This window comes from Caretta caretta, chromosome 11, assembly GCF_965140235.1.
Source record: "Caretta caretta isolate rCarCar2 chromosome 11, rCarCar1.hap1, whole genome shotgun sequence".
NCBI classification, from domain to species: Eukaryota; Metazoa; Chordata; order Testudines; family Cheloniidae; genus Caretta; species Caretta caretta.
This window is the reverse complement of record NC_134216.1, coordinates 77,353,678-77,373,522: the sequence shown is the minus strand read 5'-3', so window position 1 is coordinate 77,373,522 and position 19,845 is coordinate 77,353,678. Positions and strand designations below refer to the sequence as shown.

General features: G+C 52.5%; 1 non-coding gene across 1 annotated transcript; it reads right to left on the bottom strand.

The window, feature by feature from the left end:
- Nucleotides 1-3,636: 3,636 nt before the first annotated feature.
- TRNAS-CGA (transfer RNA serine (anticodon CGA)) lies at nucleotides 3,637-3,718 on the bottom strand. Its single transcript has one exon. It is a non-coding gene; the product is annotated as a tRNA-Ser (tRNA).
- Between the last annotated feature and the right edge of the window lie 16,127 nt (nucleotides 3,719-19,845).

The following is a 19,845-nucleotide window of genomic DNA, read 5'->3' as shown; positions in this document are numbered from 1 at the left end:
TTGTTCTAAGGAGAATTTTTCTGATTTCTGCTTCCAGCCATTGGTTTTTGTTCTGCCTTTCTTTGCAAGACTAAAGAGCCCTTTAAATACTTGGTGTTTTCTCTCAGCGAAGGCACTTGCAGGCTGCCATCAGCTCACCTCTCCATCTTTTTAAACACTAAACAGACTGAGTTTTTCAATCCCTCCTTATAAGTCTTCTCCATCCCTCAAATATGGCTCTTTTCTGCACCCTCTCCAGTTTTTTTTAACGTTATTTTTGAAATGTGGACACCAGAACGGGATGCATTATTCCAGTGTCAGTCTCCCCACTGCTGAATCACCTCCCTTTCCATCCTCTCTTTATCTATCCATGGATGGCGTCACGGACTCACAGGACTTGTGCTCTCTCTCAGCCTCGTACAGTCCTTGGGAGGAACCCCCTTCAGTGTGACAGCCCTTCTCGGAGATCCACTCTCTCGAGGGTTAAGCCGTAGGCCCTTCCGCCTCCTGCAACCCCTCTTCTCTGAGCCTTGAGCATGCCTGTCTGCCGTGGGCCCCCTCAGGGAGTCCCCTCACTCTGGACCTCTGGGGCCTCTACTCCCAGAGGGAAGAAAGCAACCCCGATCTCGAGACTGCCATGACTCTCAGACAGCGTAAAAGAGAGGGGTTTATTGAGCGTCTGAACACAGCACAGGAAACTCTCAGGTCCTTAGGCCTAATCTCCCTCTGCACAGTCCATCTAGGTCTCTCCTGCACCCGCGTGGGCTCTGGCTGTTTTCTCTCCCCAGTCCAGAAGCCCCCTCCTTCCAGCTAAGCGTCCGATATCACCTTCCCACAAGCCTGTGTCCTTTGTCTTCTGTCCCAGGTGAACCGGCTGCCTGGGTCTCCTCTATCTCAGCCTCTCCTCTCCTCCCTCTTTTCTTTCCCCCTGGCTGGAAGCAGTCACCGGGTCTTCTCTCCTCAGCCCATTGTCCTACTACTGGCCCGACCTGGCTGTGACTTCCAAGCTGGGCCTCCCGCTCACCAGTCGCTGGGGTATCCATTCTCCAGGCCTTTGCCTGAGGGCCCAACTGACAGGAGAGATCACCGCTGGTCCTCTGTAACAACAAACTACCTCTCCCACCAGTGCCACCTCGTTAAACAAACAGCACCCAGGGAAACTGAGGCATGCAAACCATTGAAAAACCAAGAAAATCCCCCCGTCATCACTGATGGCTTTGGCCCTGTTCCCCACAGCATCGCACCAGGAGCGGATGTTGAGCGGCTTGCCCGGTATGACACCTAAATCCTTGACAGAGTCACAGCTTCCCGGAGCACACTTCCCCCTCGGTGGCCTGCCTGCTCTGTCCTGCTGCCCCCTCCCACTGCGCCAAGAGGGGACCTGGTGACTGGAGCTGCTGTGGTTGTGTGAGAGCGCCGGGCTGAGAGACCAAAGGGCACCTCCGTTCTGGAACAGAGGGGTCTGGCCGGTAGGCGCAGTCGCCCCCGGTTTGGGGCACAGAAGGAGCTGTGGCTGTCAGCAGCTTGAAGCCCGTCCCCCAGCTGCGCTAGGCACTGTTTGAATGAGTGCAACGTCCGTGTTACATACGGGCTCCTGGGGCTCGGTCGGAAGCACTGAACTGCCTCAGAGTTCTCTGTTTGCAAGGTCGGTGCCAGGAGATTAGAGAGACAAGGCGGGGAGGGGATCTCTTTCATTCTCCAACTTCTGCTGGGGAGAGTCAAGCCTTCGAGCTCCGCAGGGCTCGTCCTCAGGCCCTGGTCTCTCTCCCCAACAGAAGCGGGTCCAATAAACCATATGACCTCCCCGGCCTGGTCTCTCGGTGTTTTCTGCTCCCACGGGCGTGGCTGGGAAGGGCCACAGGGTTCAGCAGGCTCAGGGAGAAACCTCAGCCCCACTGGAGACAGGAGGGGAGCAAACCTCACAATCCGTGTGGTCACTGCAGGTCTGTGCAACTGCCCCCCGCTCACTCAGTGGCAGTCTGTGGGGGAGGTCTAGGGTGGCCAGGTGTCCCGATTTTAGAGGGACAGTCCCGATTTTTGGGTCTTTTTCTTATATAGGCTCCAATTACCTCCCACCCCCGTCCCGATTTTTCACACTTGCTGTCTGGTCACCCGAGGGAGGTTTGGCAGCCCCCTCTCCAGCCACAGTCCGTGCGTGCCCAGCAGTCTGTGTGTGTCTCAGCAGCCCCCTGCTCATTCCCACGTGGAGCCCAGATCGGGGTGGGCTGGGCCTTTGGTTTGTTTGATCCCTGAAGGGTTTTCTGGGCACTAACTGGCACCCCAAGTTTCTCCTACTTTGAGGAAATCCCTGTGAAAACTCACCTTTTCCTAGTGTCTGTTTTACACCCTCTGCCAGAGACGTTCCCCACTCTTTCTCCAGTTCAGCTGGCAGCAGGTCTCGTGCGAGGGGCGGGGGAGAGCTGAGATTTCAGGCTGCCGTCTTATGGCGGGATTGCTGCGATTAACTGGCTGAATGTGCTAATTCTGAGGACGAAACGGGGAAAGGGGCAGATATCGAGAGTCAGGGAGTGAAATGGAGAAAATACAGGAAGCATTTCGAGCAAGGGCGAAGTGCAATGACCAGAATCCAGAATATTCTCTGCACCCCTTGTCTAACTCTGGGCCTGATTCTCTTCCACATTGACGGCCCTTTCCCTGTCTCCGGCCGTGTCTGGAGGGCTTTATGCCCCTGTGCAGCCCCTTCACACTGCCAGGAAGGGAGAGGTGTTATGGAATCTTAGCCCAAAGAGGAACCAGGCCCTGTGTCACCTTCATCCTGGGTTTCAGATGACCCCGAGAAGTTGGGGGGCCACCGGCGCCTAGAGCATGGCCCTGCCACAGAGGCCCCGCCCCCAGTCATCCTCTTCCCCCGAGGCCCCACCCACCCACTGTTCACTCCTCTGGCCCCCGAGGTCCCCCTACCTGCCCCTCGCTCCTCTCCGCCTCTTCCCCCAGGACTCCACTCACCCCCTGCTTGCTCCTCTCTGCCCCTTTCCCCGAAGGGGGGCTACCGGGGGCCATGGGGCCAGGCACCCGTCCCTTTTCTCTGTCTTCGGTGAGCGGGGGGCAGTGGGGTCCTTGGGGAAGGAGGTGGAGCAGGACAGGAAGAGGCACGAGAAGATGGGGCTGCGGGGGAAAAGGCCGAGGGGGGTTGGGGTGCAGGTTTTGGGGGAAGAGGCGGAGGGGGGATGGGAAGAGGCAGAGCAAGAGCAGGGCATCGGGCTAAGAGGCAGAGGGGAGCGGGGTGCAGGCGGGGCCCCCACTTCTCTGGAGCTTCGCTTCCAGCGCTCGAAAGTTGACCACGAGCCCATGGGCCTCCGGCGGGGAGACCCGCCCCACATCCCCAGCGTTTCCCCCCCGCATGGACGGCCTTTTGGGGGAGGCTCAGGCTCCTGTGGCCTCTTCTACGGGTTGCCTGTGCTCAGCTCCTTCCACGCTCTGGAGAGGAGCAGCACCCAGGGGTGGGGCTGAGCCGGGGGGCGCTGGGTGAGGGGCAGAGGCCTGAGACCGCAGGGACACAGCGTGAGGCACCATCCCAGGCATCCCCATGAAAGGAGCAGAACAGGGTTTACTTGGGGTGGGGAGTGTATGGAGAGGGTCTCAGGGCCGGTGGAGATGTATTGCCCTGGTGAGCAAGTGTGGCTAAAACACAGGCCTCGCTGTGAGCAGGATTTGAACCTGCGCAGGGAAACCCGATTGGATTTCGAGTCCAACCCCTTAACCGCTCGGCCCTCACAGCTGTGAGTGACGTGGCCCCCAGTGGCAGTCTCTACTGGAGCGGCTGGAAGCCGACGGGAGGGAGCTCTCCACCCTCAACGAGCAGCCGTAGCCATGTTGGCAGGAGAAGCTCTCCCAGCACCATAGCACTGTCCACACCGGCGCTTAGGTCCGTGTAACTTGTGTCACTCGGGGGGTGGCTTATTCACACCCCGAGCCACATACGTTCTACCGACACAAGGGGGAGTGTAGACGCAGCCTTAGCAGAGACGCGATTAAGATCCACTTCCTGGACACTACAGTGCTAATAAGCGATGGTCACATAAACACCACCCTATACCGGAAACCTACTGACCGCTGTTCCTACCTACATGCCTCCAGCTTTCACCCTGACCACACCACACGATCCATCGTTGTGACGAAGTGGGACTGTTCTTAATGTTTCCTCTGAATAGTGTGGGGGTGCCTCAGTTTCCCCTAGGCAGTTCTTAAGTATCTAGGGGGTGGAGTAAGGGTGTATGATCATTGCAGAGCCCTAGAGGGCAGGTGTGTGCAGGAGTCTGGACACAGAGAATGGCCGACACCCTGTTTCCTGGCAACTAATGGCCTGGGCCCTTCCCCCCCTGCAAGGTGAGAGCTGAAGGGTTGGAGAACAAAGGAATCAGGTGACCACCTGGCCCGGGAAAGGAACAAAGCCCAGAGGAGGAGGGGCTGGAGGGGGTTTTCAGTTTGGGGCTGGCTGGGACATGGAGTGAAGTGCAGACGTGGTTGTCTGGCTCACTGCCCCCCAAAATGGACCCAGCTGAGGGGTCCCGTTCTCTGCACCTGCAAGCTCTGTTTTAGACCATGTTCCTGTCGTCTAATAAACCTTCTGTTTTACTGGCTGGCTGAGAGTCACGTCTGACTGCGAAGTTGGGGTGCAGGACCCTCTGGCTTCCCCAGGAGCCCCGCCTGAGCGGACTCGCTGTGGGAAGCGCACGGAGGGGCAGAGGATGCTGAATGCTCCGAGGTCAGACCCAGGAAGGTGGAAGCTGTGTGAGCTGCGTGTCCTGAAGACAGGCTGCTCACAGAAAGGCGACTGCCCCAGAGTCCTGACTGGCTTCATGGGGAGCAGTTCCAGAGCATCGCCCAGGGACTCCGTGACAACTGGTGGCAGCGGTGGGATGTACTGCACCCCGTGGATGGCGCTTCCTGCAGTAAGTGACTGGGGAGCAGTAACACGAAGGGGGATTGCCGAGGACCAGGCCTGCTGAAGGCTCAGAAAGGAGCGGTTTCGGGGGGCGGTTAACCCCTGGGAGTGTGTGACCAGCGAGAAGGACTGTGCAGTAACAGGGTTCCCCTGGGGATTGCAGCGAGCAGTCCAAGGGGCGGAGGAGTCTGCAGCTCGACCCTGGCAAAGAGGTGGTGACCTCGAGAAGGGCTGACACACTAGGGGTTCTCCCTGGAAACCGTGGGGAGCTGAGAACACACGGGCCTGTGAGTCCACAACAACTTGGGAGGAGCGGAGTGACGGCCTGTCACCGTCTCCTTAAGAAGGACATTGTAACCCTGTGCAAAAAGAGAGGGTTGAGCATTGGAAAGTTCACCAAAGCAGAGTTAATCGTGCAGCTGGAGGAGGATGACCGCTCTAAGGAACAGATTCCTGACCCCAACTGGGGCTATAGCAGAATCTGGGAGCAGCTGAAGCGGGAGCCAGGCATCCCCAAGACTCCTGTCCCCGACCAGACGGGGGTCTTCACGATCGGGTTCCCCATTGGGGGATCAAGACGGACGGGATTGGAGCTGAGTCTGAGAGAGCAAGAGGACCGTGGGAGACAGCGAGAGCCCGAGAAAGAGCTGCAGAAGCAGCAGCAGCATGAACTGGCAGTGGGGGAGCGGAGAGGCCTAGGGGACCTCCCAGGGGTGAGTGGGGATAGACCCTGGGGGGCCAGTTCCGCAGGGAACCTCGAGACTAAATTGCTGCCCCTGGTTAAGGGGGGGGTGTGTGTGGATGCCACCTCACTGCCTTTGAGCAGGCTGGCGATTTGAACCAAGGGGACCCTGCGGAAAAGCCCCGGTGTCTAGCTCCCTTGCTGGGTCCCAAGGCCATAGACTCTGTCAGCCAGATGGTTGGGGATGTGGACAGGCTCCCACTCCTGACCCCAACCTATATGTCTGTGTGGAGTTTCCTGGGGCCAGGCCCCCCGGACCTCCAGTGGGAGCAGAAGGTGATGGTCAATGGGGAGACATTCTTGGGGTGGCCAAAGGGCATGGGCTGCATAAACCTTCCCACATGCGGCCTGCGAGTGCTATCGACCACCCCTGACCTAAGGGAGGGCGTGAAACTGGAAGGGCCTGGTGTAACTCCTACCAAGGAATGGGAGAGATGCTGGGGCATCCATGGGAACGTTGGTGGCTTCGAACTTCCCCAGGTCACCGGCTAAAGTGACCCCGCTCAGTTCGATCTCGAAGGGGGGAGAGATGTGACGAAGTGGGACTGTTCTTAATGTTTCCTCTGAATAGTGTGGGGGTGCCTCAGTTTCCCCTAGGCAGTTCTTAAGTATCTAGGGGGTGGAGTAAGGGTGTATGATCATTGCAGAGCCCTAGAGGGCAGGTGTGTGCAGGAGTCTGGACACAGAGAATGGCCGACACCCTGTTTCCTGGCAACTAATGGCCTGGGCCCTTCCCCTCCTGCAAGGTGAGAGCTGAAGGGTTGGAGAACAAAGGAATCAGGTGACCACCTGGCCCGGGAAAGGAACAAAGCCCAGAGGAGGAGGGGCTGGAGGGGGTTTTCAGTTTGGGGCTGGCTGGGACATGGAGTGAAGTGCAGACGTGGTTGTCTGGCTCACTGCCCCCCAAAATGGACCCAGCTGAGGGGTCCCGTTCTCTGCACCTGCAAGCTCTGTTTTAGACCATGTTCCTGTCGTCTAATAAACCTTCTGTTTTACTGGCTGGCTGAGAGTCACGTCTGACTGCGAAGTTGGGGTGCAGGACCCTCTGGCTTCCCCAGGAGCCCCGCCTGAGCGGACTCGCTGTGGGAAGCGCACGGAGGGGCAGAGGATGCTGAATGCTCCGAGGTCAGACCCAGGAAGGTGGAAGCTGTGTGAGCTGCGTGTCCTGAAGACAGGCTGCTCACAGAAAGGCGACTGCCCCAGAGTCCTGACTGGCTTCATGGGGAGCAGTTCCAGAGCATCGCCCAGGGACTCCGTGACAATCGTCTACAGCCAAGCTCTGCGATACAACCGCATTTGCTCCAACCCCTCAGACAGAGACAAACACCTACAAGATCTCTATCAAGCATTCTTACAACTACAATACCCAGCTGCGGAAGTGAAGAAACAGATTGACAGAGCCAGAAGAGTACCCAGAAGTCACCTACTACAGGACAGGCCTTACAAAGAAAATAACAGAACGCCACTAGCCGTCACCTTCAGCCCCCAACTAAAACCCCTCCAATGCATTATTAAGGATCTACAACCTATCCTGAAGGATGACCCAACACTCTCACACCCATTTTCTCATGCTTTGTGTGTATGAAAAGATCTTGTGTACTTTCCACAGTATGCATCCGATGAAATGAGCTGTAGCTCACGAAAGCTTATGCTCAAATAAATTGGTTCGTCTCTAAAGTGCCACAAGTCCTCCTTTTCTTTTTTGCTGATAAAGTTTGCGGATGATACCAAGATGGGAGGGGTTGCAAGTGCTCTGGAGGATAGGATTAAAATTCAAAATGATCTGCACAAACTGGAGAAATGGTCTGAAGTTAACAGGCTGAAATTCAATAAGGACAAATGCAAAGTACTCCCCTTAGGACAGAACAGTCAGCTGCACACATACAGAGCAGGACGTGACAGCCTAGGAAGGAGTACTGCGGAAGGGGATCTGGGGGTCATAGTGGACCACAAGCTAAATATGAGTCAACAGTGTAACACTTGCAAAAAAAGCAAACCTCATTCTGGGCAGGATTAGCAGGAGTGTTGTAAGCAAGATACAAGACGTAATTCTTCTGCTCTACTCCATGCTGATGTGGCCTCAGCTAAAGTATTGTGTCTAAGTCGGGGCGCCACATTTCGGGAAGGATGTGGACAAATTGGAGAAGGTCCAGAGGAGAGTAACAAAAATGGTTAAAGGTCTAGAACAGGGGTTCTCAACCTTTTTCTTTCTGAGGCCACCCACAACATGCCATTAAAATCTCCAGGGCCTAGTGTGGGAGGGGGAGGCTCTGGGCCGGGGAAAGGGGGGAAAACAAGTTTGCATAGGTATAGTTTGACTTCTGTTTTGGGTTGGCAGGGGCCAGTGAGGCTCAAGCCAGCTCCGACGTCGGGGTCTGGGGAGGGTATGCTACATCCACCCCTGACTCACCTCAGCAGGCCACCCGCCTGTCTGGACTTGGGGGGGGGCCTACAACCAAAAATTATAACTCAAAGGTGGGGGGGCTCAGCTCAAAAAGTTTGAGGTGAAGGGAAAAGGATAGCTAGGGGCTGTGTGCAGGGGGGTAGCTCAGGGTTCAGTGAGGGGGGTAGCTAGGGGCTGTGTGTGGGCAGAGGGTAGCTCAGGGTGCAGGGAGGAGGAAGCTAGGGGCTGTGTGCTCTCAGGGCTCCCCTGCGCTCCCTGTACCCTGAGGGCTCTGCCAGCCACAAAGCAGCCGGGTCCCCCCGCCCAGGCAGCTCTTACCAGCTGCATGAGCAAAGGGGAGCAGCTTCAACCCCCTGCAGCAGCAGGAGACGAGGCAACGCTGCGGCTGCCTGCTCCATGGCACCAGTCAGAGCAGCAGCTGTCCCACGCTGCCGGACTCTGGCTTCCCATCTCCGACCTAGCCAGGGGGTGGAGAGAGGAGGTGGTGGAGGGGGGGTGTGGAGCTACCCCAGGACTGCTCTGCTCTTGCACTGTAGTTGGGGGGGGTGTAACACCCCTGTGTTCCCCCAACTCTGCTCATGGGCTCAGGGCTTCTGTCCCTTGGGGAGCACCGGGGCTCGGGGCTCCAGAATTCAGCCCTGCTGCTCCCGGCTTCAGCCCTGCGGGAGGTGCTGGGGTTCGGGCTTTGGATTTTAGCCACGGGGCCCTGCGGCCCCCCTGAAAGGGTTCATGGACCCCCAGTGGGCCACGAACCCCCTGTTGAGAACCGCTGGTCTAGAAAACATGATCTACGAGAAAAGGTTGAAAGAACTGGGTTTGTTTAGTCTGGAGAAGAGAAGACTGAGAGGGGACATGAGAACAGTTTTCAAGTACATAAAAGGTTGTTAGAAGGAGGAGGGAGAAAAATTGTTCTTGTGAATCTCTGAGGACAGGACAAGAAGCAATGGGCTGAAATTGCAGCGAGGGAGGTTTAGGTTGGATGTTAGGAAAAACTTCCTGCCAGCATAGTTAAGCAGTGGAACAAATTACCTAGGGAGGTTGTGGAATCTCTGTCATTGCAGGTTCTTAGCAGGATCGACAGTCACCGCTCAGGGATGGTCTAGATGAGGGGTAGTCAATTATTTTTTGTCAAGGTCCAAATTCTTCATCAATGTACAGTTGGGGCCAGACTGCAGAGAAAATCCTTTTAAAAAATAATAATAACGATAATATGTAAATAAAAAGTTTGTTGGGTCCGTTCAAAAGCGTCTGGCAACCCGGATTTGGCCCGTGGTTCGCCTGTTGACAGCCCCTGGTCTAGATAATACAGGAGAATTACGGAGACCTCGGGAATGGAGGTTGTTCGTAACTTTGCCCAAGCCGTTATGGGCTGCTCCTCAGGGCGGAGTGCTCGGAACGGGGGCTCACACGCTGCAGCGGCTGCCCGGCAAGTTTCTGATTCTCGCCCCCTGACTGCAAGGGTGCAAGGGTGATGTAGGCTGTGCAAGGGTGATGCGTGAGGCAGTGCAAGGGTGATGCGTGAGGCACCCGGGGGCGCTTTGGCACCAGTGGGTGCGCAGTGCAGGCCGGGGCCCTTTCAAACGCAGCCGCTCCTCCAGAGCGCGGCAGGCGGGCAGGAGTTCGGGCTCCAGCAGCTGACGCTCTCGGCCAGGTTCCAGCAGCAGCTCAGGGAGCTTCTTTCCTGGACTGAGACTAAGGTTGCAGGCTTGTCCCCCTCCCAGCCAGAGGCGGGAAACAGCCCCTGTGGCTCGTGCCGACCCCAGCACTCCTTCTCGGGAGCTCACAGCTGTGCCTGTGAACCTCAGCGTCTTCACCTGTACGTGGCTGGCCTTCCGCGTGGCAAGTTGTGGGTGGGGGTGGGGACAGGCAGCCCCGATGTGCCGAACTGGACGATGCCATGCCGGCACAGCTCAGTATTTGTTGGTTTTTTTGTTTTTCGTCTCCGCTGCTGCCTGACTGCGTACTTCTGGGGCCACGTGGTGTCTGGCTGACGGGTCCGTCTGTAACTCTGGTGTTCGTATTTTTGAGGTTCTACTGTACTTAGTCCTGCCTTGAGTGCAGGGGACGGGACTAGGATGGTCCTTCCAGTGCTGTGATTCCATGGACAGGACTAATGTGAGTTTTTTAATCTGACTTCCTGCATTACACCAACAATATGATTTTATCCAGTAATTCCCGCAGTGGAGGGAATATTCATCCCTACTATTTAAGAGAACACAAAGGATCCACTGATCAAGTTCCAGATCTCCGCTGTATAGTGGTGTGCAGTGAGCCCCTGTGCAGCTGAGCTCCTTGGCAGTAGGAAGTATGCATCCCCTGTCAGTGCTCCTTAAATGCTACCCCACACCTTTGCAGTCCAAGACTAGGTCTTTTCAGAAAGAATGCTCTACAGCCACCAAGAAGGGGCCAGGCTTTACCTGAGAGCTAGGTTCATACCGAACCCTGCCTCTGTCAGACATCTTTTACTTCCAAAATCTTCTACTGGACGATTTAGGCATATAAGCATCACTCCTGATCCCTTCCCAGAACCCCACCCCTGAATGCTACATGCACGTAAAGCAAATGTTGACAGATTATCTGTTTTGGTCATGAGCCAGAAACATAGCTAATATTCTGACTCTGCAGCTCTCTCCAGAAAACCATGGCAAGAGAGTTTATTTGTAATGGGAAGAAATAATCTGCATTTTTAAAGTTCTTTGGGACAGTGATAAAAGTCATTTTAGACATGCAAAGTACTATGAACTTGGCACTCTCACACTTCGATGCTTCTGTAGGCTGTACTCATTGCACACACTGAGGGCTCCCGGCTGCCCTTCATTCCCCTCCCCCCCATGTGCCACCCTCCCATCCTCTCTGTTTCACAGATTCCCTGCAGCTGCTCACCCCTCTTTCATGTCACAGGCTCTGTCCCATGTTTCTTCATCTCCCCCAGGCTGGGGCTCTGTGTGCCCTCCGACCTTCCCCTACCACACAGAACTTCTGTATGCCTCCTCTCCCCAGACCAGGGTCCCCTTTTCTCCCCACCATTATTTCTTTTCTTTCTGTCTGAGAGATAAGTCATTGGGGGTGTCACCATTTTAAAATTATTTTGGGAAGATGAATGTTCAGCTTTGTAGTTGAGATTCCTCCAACATGGGAGTGACTGTTGAGTGTAGGACCTCTCTTCGTTCAGCCAGTTATTACTGGACAATGTTGCCTCCCCTAATTATCAAAGCTTTACTACTGAGTCACCTGTCTTTATTGGCAGTAACATTCTAATTAATATTTACTCCATTTAACTGTATGGTGATTGCCCAACCACTGTCTAACTCTTGCTTTGGTATAACTCGATTAAAGGGACGATAAACAATTTATTTCTGAATACTCCCTTGAGCCTGATCATGCAGTCCTTTTGGGAGAGGGATGCAGAGATCCAGCTTTATAAACCAGACTTCTCTGTCTTTTATTCCTGTAACACTAGAAATAATTTTGTTTTTTTAAACAGGAGAATAAACCATCCCTCATTCAGACTGGTCCAGAAGCAACCCTGCAGACCCACCTCCTTGTATTTGAGGCCGAGAAATCCAGAAAAGAAAACCGTGTTGTGTGTTTAGAAATGAGAAAGGAACTCTTTCCGAAGCCTACATTACAAATGAACTTTTAAATTTGAGGAGACAGAATAAAAACTGGTCCCAGTTACCAGGGAAATCATGTCTTGTTTATACTAATCTGGAATATATATGGGGATGGGCATTACATAAAATCAAATTTTGCATACTACAAATCTGTAAAATGCAAAAGGTGTGTTTAATAGAATTTTCTATATCGTTTCATTAATTTTTTTAGATAAAGAAAAAATATTAAAAATCGTCAGTATTTTTTTCTGTCTTGGTTTCCTTTAAAGGACACGAAGCTTATTCTTACAGCAGCACTTCACTTAACCCTTAAGTACACTCTGACCTGAGAAACCAGCAGTTAGGAGGTACAAAGGCAAAGGTTTTGACAGCATGGAAGTGAGTTTAACTCAGCATTTCTCGCAAGCGGCCACCAGGGGCTTTCTGTGCAGGCCTAACAGCCTCCTGGGCAGTGGTGGAGAGGCCAAAGCATCAGCCTCTCCCCTTCCCTCCCTGGTGCTCCTGCATGAGCCACCATGCACCGCCTCTGGAGACAGGTGGGGCACAATGCTGCAGGAGCCAGGTGAGTTCTTGACTCACCTGTGGGGTGGGCAGGGCACGTTGGGGCTTGGGCTTCAGCCCTGGGTGAGAACCTGGCCGCAGGGCTTCAGCTGCACGGCTCGAGCCCCGGGCTCTGACCCAGGCTCCGGCCACGTGACCTTGGCCCTGGGCGCTAACCCCTGGCTGTGCAGCAGCAAGTGCTGGCTCCGGGCTCTGGCACCGACCCCCAGCCCTCACCCCGCTCCCTAACCCCAGCCCCAGCCCCAGGGTGGTGGGTATTGATCCACACCTCCAGCTGCTCAGCAGCAGCCGCCACCAACCCTGGGCTCCAGCCGCTCGCTCTGGACCCTGGGGGTGCTGCCTCCCAGCTCCAGCCATATGGCAGCAGGGCTCACCATTCTCCCCGACGCCTCCCCGAACCCCCATTTATCGCCCCCAGCCCCCACTGCCTTCCCTGGTTCCACCTCTATCCCCCCCATTGCCCCAGACCCCTGCTGCCTCCCTCTCCAAACCCGGGGCTTGCTGAGAAAAGTGCAACAAAGAAACATGCAAGTATCACTTTTCACAGCACACTGACTAGCTACCTGGGAGGCTGTGAAAAGTGATACTTGGATGTTTGTTAGTATCACTTTTCACAAATTCCCAGCTAGCTACTGAGTGTGCTGCGAAAAGCAATATTCAACATACAAATATAATTTTTCATATTATTTGTGAGTCTGAAAAAACCCTACATAAATAAATTACGAGGATTTGGACACGTGTAGGTGCATATTTATTTGTTTTTCCTACAGTTACGTATTTTAGGGAAAAGTGTCAGTGCGGCCACCGGCAAGAATTGGTGGGTCACAGTCCGAGGCCACCAAAAAATGTGTTCGGAGAACCCCTGGTTTAAATGTACTAATAGGCAAAATCCAAACCAGCCACGTCTGCCTGAACCTTTTCAGGCAGGACTTCAGGTATCACCCAAAAGATCTTATTTTTCTTTGGTTCCATGTATACATTTGCTCAGATTTTACTTCTCCATTAAAAATGTAACCAATTCCCAGCTGCCTGGCAAGTGAGAGCTGGCTGAGTTTCCATGGTTCTCCCCGCACCCTTATGGGTGTGCTGCCAAGGGAGCAACACACAGGCCGGCAATGAATCTCAAGTGCCTCTAACTTGCCTAGCTCTTCTCAGCCATTTCTCTTGCTGTGAGCTGCCCTCCTTTTGAGCCCCACCAACTTCCTCACATGCAGGAACAGCAGCAGATTGCCATCTTGGAGCAACAGCTGAGGAAGGCGACTTTTCTGTCAGCACTAGAGTGGTCTATTGTATTGTGCTCTTCTTAAATAAGCAGGATACTGTGATCGTCCAGTGAGCGTGTCTCAGCTTTGTTACGTCGAGTGCTTTAAAAGGGGTGATGCGCTGCACTGTGTGGGCTGAGAAAGATCTCATGTGCTCCCCATCATCAATTCTGAGATTTGCACTGATTGGCATTAAGGCTTTTGGGGTGATGGCTCTATGACTCAAACTCAGTGGCTTTGTTTGGTCTACCAGAGTCTGAGGTTGGTGATCTTCGGGGATGGTACAAGCCTTACCTAAGACATTTAAGCGAGTTAGAATGTGGATGGAAGACGATAGAATGAATGATGTGCGAGTTCCTCCCAGTAACAGGGATAGCCGTCTGCCTCTGAACATAGCTCAATTCTTATTGTGCTTAACACGCTGGAACATGAATGGCTGCTATGGGTGGCTGATAATCTATGAACATCATGTAGTAATTCCTGGTTTTTTAAATTATTGTTTTAGCTGGATGCATGTATAATGTTTGATCAAATACTGTTCGGGGAGAAAGGTATAAAACCATCCAAGTATTTGCTATGTGTAGAGTGGTCATGTTCTGTGGGATACCTTCTGGAAGAACAGTAGTATGGTTAAGTAATTCGTGTCACATTCTGTGCTGCACCCCTGCACCGAAAAAAAAAGGATTTTCTGCTGCTTACACTATTTGCGGCTTCATTGGGTGAAAATAAAGAAGCAACAGTGGCCAGGTCTGAGTGTCCCTCCTCTAACAAAAATCTTGAAATAGTTCACTGTAAAATTAAAAACCAACTGTGGCTTGTCTTAAGTAATGGTAAGGTGACGTTTAGAAGGAAGCCTCCAGGTGCATCCTCACCTGTTCGTTGATCCAGCACAACTTCCTATACATTAGACTCTTACGACAGTCAGTAACGCTCTCTCTACCTCCACAATAGAGCTATTTAGAAAACGGGAGTTTGTATTCAGTTTGTATGAATGCTGTAATCTGGAAGGCCCAGATCCACAAAGGTATTTTCGTTCTTGACTTCCATTGGATTTCAGTGGAATTTAGGAGCCTAAATTTTACGTTGGTGGATCTGGGCCTAAGTAATTGCAGTTTGACAAACATGAAAGATTAGTAATTTGTGCAAAATAAGAAGTAATTAACAAATGAGGACCATCAGAATCCTTGTCTGAGGACTCCTAAAGCTTCAAAATACTTTAATGTTCTTATGAAATAATTCACATCCACTATCATTTCTTTGCCTGTAGTAAATATATTGTCCTTTTTAGTTGGCACACTGTTCTGATCGTTGTCTGTACAGTAATCTTTTGAGTAATTCAGTTCAGTTAGATGTTATCAGTCACCTGGAGTTTCTTCCTCAGAAGCTGTTATGGCTTTCAAGGCTCTTCTCTTCCTTAATCTTTCTGCTTTTGTGATTGTCATAGGATGCAATGGGAAAAATCCAGAAAGACCTGAAAGAAAGATTATTGATATTTATAGCTGGAGTTGCAATATGACTGTTCTAGACGCACAGATTCAAAGGCTAGAAGGGAGCGCTGTGATTATCTCATCTGACATCCTATATAACACATGTTATAGAACTTCCCCAAAATAATTCTTAGCATATATATTTCAGAAAAACATCCAATCTCAAGTTAAATTGTCAGTGATGGAGAATTCACGACAACCCTGGGTCAACTGTTCCAATAGTTCATGAGACTTTTAAGAAGTGAGAGTAATTGTCTGTCTCACTAACCCTCTAGTGGCTTAAAGTGCCTTTTACTGCTGTCTCGGCCAGCTCAGCCTCTCCATAAATGAAAAAAGAACAGGAGTACTTGTGACACCTTAGAGACTAACAAATTATAGCTCATCTAAATTAGCCTCTTACAGTTTGTATGTCAACTCCCACCTTTTCATGATTCTCTGTATGTGTATATATCTTCTTACTGTATATTCCATTCTATTCATCAGATGAAGTGAGCTGTGGCTCACGAAAGCTCATGCTCAAATAAATTGGTTAGTCTCTAAGGTGCCACAAGTACTCCTTTTCTTTTTATCTTTAAACAAACAAACTTCAAATCCAGACTCCAGCGAGAAACTGCTGAATTGGAATTCATTTGCAAATTGGATACTATTAATTTAGGCTTAAATAGAGACTGGGAGTGGCTAAGTCATTATGCAAGGTAGCCTATTTCCCCTTGTTTTTTCCTACCCCCCCCCCCCCCAGATGTTCTGGTTTAACTTGGATTTAAACTTGGAGAGTGGTCAGTTTGGATGAGCTATTACCAGCAGGAGAGTGAGTTTGTGTGTGTATGGGGGTGGGGAGGGTGTGAGAAAACCTGGATTTGTGCTGGAAATGGCCCACCTTGATTATCATGCACATTGTAGGGAGAGTGGTCACTTTGGATGAGCTATTACCAGCAGGATAGTGAGTTTGTGTGTGTGGTTTTTGGGAGGAGGGTGAGGGGGTGAGAGAACCTGGATTTGTGCAGGAAATGGCCCAACTTGATTATCATGCACATTGTGTAAAGAGTTGTCACTTTGGATGGGCTATCACCAGCAGGAGAGTGAATTTGTGTGGGGGGGTGGAGGGTGAGAAAACCTGGATTTGTGCTGGAAATGGCCCAACCTGATGATCACTTTAGATAAGCTATTACCAGCAGGACAGTGGGGTGGGAGGAGGTATTGTTTCATATTCTCTGTGTGTATATAAAGTCTGCTGCAGTTTCCACGGTATGCATCCGATGAAGTGAGCTGTAGCTCACGAAAGCTCATGCTCAAATAAATTGGTTAGTCTCTAAGGTGCCACAAGTACTCCTTTTCTTTTTGCGAAGACAGACTAACACGGCTGTTACTCTGAAGCAAATAGCTGAGATTGGAAAACACACTGAGTTACCTAGAAGTTTTTCAACCGGTTTTGTGACATGTGCTCCACAACCAATCCAGTGTTTGATTCTCTCGATGTTCAAGCCAACAAGCTTTTCATTGTGGCTATTTGGGAGTGGGTCATAGCAGCCCACTTGCTCCAAATACTTGCTGCCCCGTGCTCGCTTGTTATATGCGGCCACTATACGGAAGAAGGGTCTGTTGGCACAACCACCAAGAGCCAATCGGATAGCTACGTGTCCTCCATGATCATTTTTCATAAGGAGATGAGCTGAAGGGAAGATCAACAGGTGTCACAATAGATTTGATTATAAACAGATGCGTATAGACGTCGAGCCAAAAAATTCCAAAGGCCTTAGAGAAAAGCTTGGTTTCATTTAAAAATCAAGAAAACTGCTGTAACCTTCCCTTACGCAGCAACAATAGATTATTCTTCATGATGGAATCGAAGTCTGTACCTTGCCAGGAGATTGAGGTCTTACAGCAATTTATTTACAATAAAGATGACAGATTTGCTCTACCAACCCTTAAGAGAGTTCAGCGGTGAAGGCTGCACATTCTCCACTAACTGTGATTGATTTAGAGGGATGCAGAAACTGGGGTCTCTCAGTACAACATGGTGTGCACGCACCCCTTAACAAGCCCTGTCTGCACTTACCAAGGTGCACCATGATGACCCTGGAAAGCACCTGAAAGAGGAAAAAGACCATAAAGGAATCCCCTGCCACTCCCAAACACAGAACAAGGGGCTAGCCCACTGCAGCTGTGCCGCTGTAAATGCTATAGGGTAGACATAGCCTGAGTTGACAGAGACGAGAACCTGAAAGTTATACACCGGACCCTCGCTAGAACACGCGTCTATATAACACAAATTCTGATAGAACGTGGTTGCGGATCCCAAATTTAGTAACCGTCATTAACTTTCATTGTAACGCGGTCCCCACTGTAACGCAGTACCCGCTAGAATGCGGGATTTGGCATGGATCCCAAATCCCACATTCTAGTGAGGGTCCAGTGTAGTTTGAAAATCCTGAGGGAAACATGGGAGTTTAGTTGCAAGCCCTGCCCTGGCACCTGTAGACTCTGTCTCTCATGACCCATGTGCCATGGCGATCCTGGGAATGGAAGTTTCAAAGCACCTGCCCCCACTCCCACTTTTATGCTTTGGGGTTTAGGTAACTTTCAACCTCTTAGGAGCACAGGCAAAATGAAAAGATTTTTTTTTCCCCCTGGTAGCCCTGCTAGGCATCAGCCTCACTGATAACAATCCTGCTCGTAATAAAACAATAAAAAGATTTCAGGATCTGCTGGAAAGCAGCTGGTGGTCCAGCTTTGGCCCGCGGTCTGCCTGTTGGCTGCCCCTGTAATAACCCTCCCCTGCTTTTACAATGCTGGTTGAGAGTCACTCCGGGGGAAGGAAGTGGGGGTACATGGCTCCCTGGGGGCCTACAAGTCGCCCTTGGGTGTCCAACTCAGGTGGACTTGCTGACGTGAAGCAGGGGTGATGAAGGCTCTGAGACTCAGAGTCAGGAGGCGGTGAAGCCAGGTGACTTTGCTCACTGGAAAAAGTGTGACCTTAAGGGGTTTCCACACTAAAGAGCTCCTCCCAGGGACTGTTCAAGAGCACCAGACCTATGGCAGGGAAACAGCCTGGAGAATGGGATTTTCAAAAGGGCTGAAGCAGGTTAGGCAAGTCCATAGGAGTTAGGTGCTTTGGAGGTTCCCACCAGACACCTAAATACCATTGAAAGTGTGGCCCAAGGTGCTTAAAAACTAGGGCCCTGAGGCTCAGCTGGTGTCATTCAGGGAGGCTGAGAATCCGTGATAACGTCTCCTGTTAACCAAGAGCATCAGCCCCTGCGCTCAGATAGCCAGGGAGAGAGCAGGAGACAGCACTGGGCGCACAGATTCATGATTATGAATTATCTGCTCTCCTGAAATCTTCCCCTTTGGGCTCTGCTCTGAGCAGCCAGGGAAGCTGGGACCCCAAGGGCTCTCCCAGGATCTGGGCCCCTCTGGGCTGGGCAGTCACAGTGCTCTCAATGAAGCTCTGATCCACGAGTAATACGGGCACACAGGAACTGATAATAACCCAACCTGCTGGGCCAAATCCCTCCCCCTGCCCTGCTCAAATACAATGAGAGAAACCCCCAGCAGCGCCCCTTACCCAGGAATCCCGTCACAGCCCCCTGGAGATTGTTCTCTCCAGGGAAATCCCAGATTCTCTTTTCCAGCTCAGGGGACTCGGGCACCGGATGCGGAGACATGGCCTTCTCATCCCTGCAGAGACACGAGCGTGTTTATTCCTCCCCCTCCTTTGCTCTAAGTTCCTGCCCCCCAGAGCCAGATGGGGAGTGGGTGGGAGCTGGGCCACAGGCAGGGCTAACGGGGCCGTGACCTCTGCTGCCCAGGGAATTTACCCCCTGCACAATCCGCCGGGGGGCCGGCCTGGAGACTGGGGGCCTCTCTCCATCCAGAGAGAAAACCCAGCCCAGGCAGGGCCAGCTCCCCTCACACCTGGCCCAGCCCCACGTTCCCCACAAGGCCCTGGAGGGGCTTCTCCCGGGGATTAGCGAGGGGCCCATTCTCCAGGCCCAGCTTCTCCTCAGCTTCTCCTCTCAGCCTCCAAGGGGCCTGGTCACTCCCCGTGGGGTGGGGGTTCTGGGACCGGGACACTGCCCCACGAGGGCCTGGGCTGGGACACTCAGCTCTTTCCCCACAGGCCCTTGGGCCCCCCTCACACGGGACAGGCTTTGCGCCATGTCAGAGCTGGGGCCAGGTCCCAGCTGGGCCCTCGGGGTGACAGGCTCTCAGCCCCATTAATGATCCCCCAAGCCAGCCTGGTCCCAGGGAGGGTTCTCCAGCCCAGAGCTGTGGGGCACTCCCCTTCCCAGGGTGGGTCACACAGACACAGCGGCAGCAGCCCCAGGGCTATGGGGATGGAGGGGGGCTGGATCCAGAGGGTGAGACCGTCCCACGGTCGGGATGCTGGGTCTGCTGCCTGGGCTCTGAGCCCTGGTCTACACTAGGACTTTAGGTCGAATTTAGCAGCTTTAAATCGATGTAAACCTGCACCTGTCCACACGATGAAGCCCTTTATTTCGACTTAAAGGGCTCTTAAAATCGATTTCCTTACTCCACCCCTGACAAGTGGATCAGCGCTTAAATCGGCCTTGCCGGGTTGAATTTGGGGTACTGTGGACACAATTCGAGGGTATTGGCCTCCGGGAGCTATCCCAGAGTGCTCCATTGTGACTGCTCTGGACAGCACTCTCAACTCAGATGCACGATTGTTTGCCGTTGCTCTGACGGAGGGAGGGGCGACTGAGGACACGGCTTACAGGGTTGGCTTACAGGGAGCTAAAATCAACAAAGGGGGTGGCTTTACATGAAGGAGTATTTCAGGCAGGACTTCACGGAGGGTTCCAATAAGAAATGGTGCACCTAAGTTATTGTTCTTATTGGAACAAGGAGGTTAGTCTGGCCTCTGAT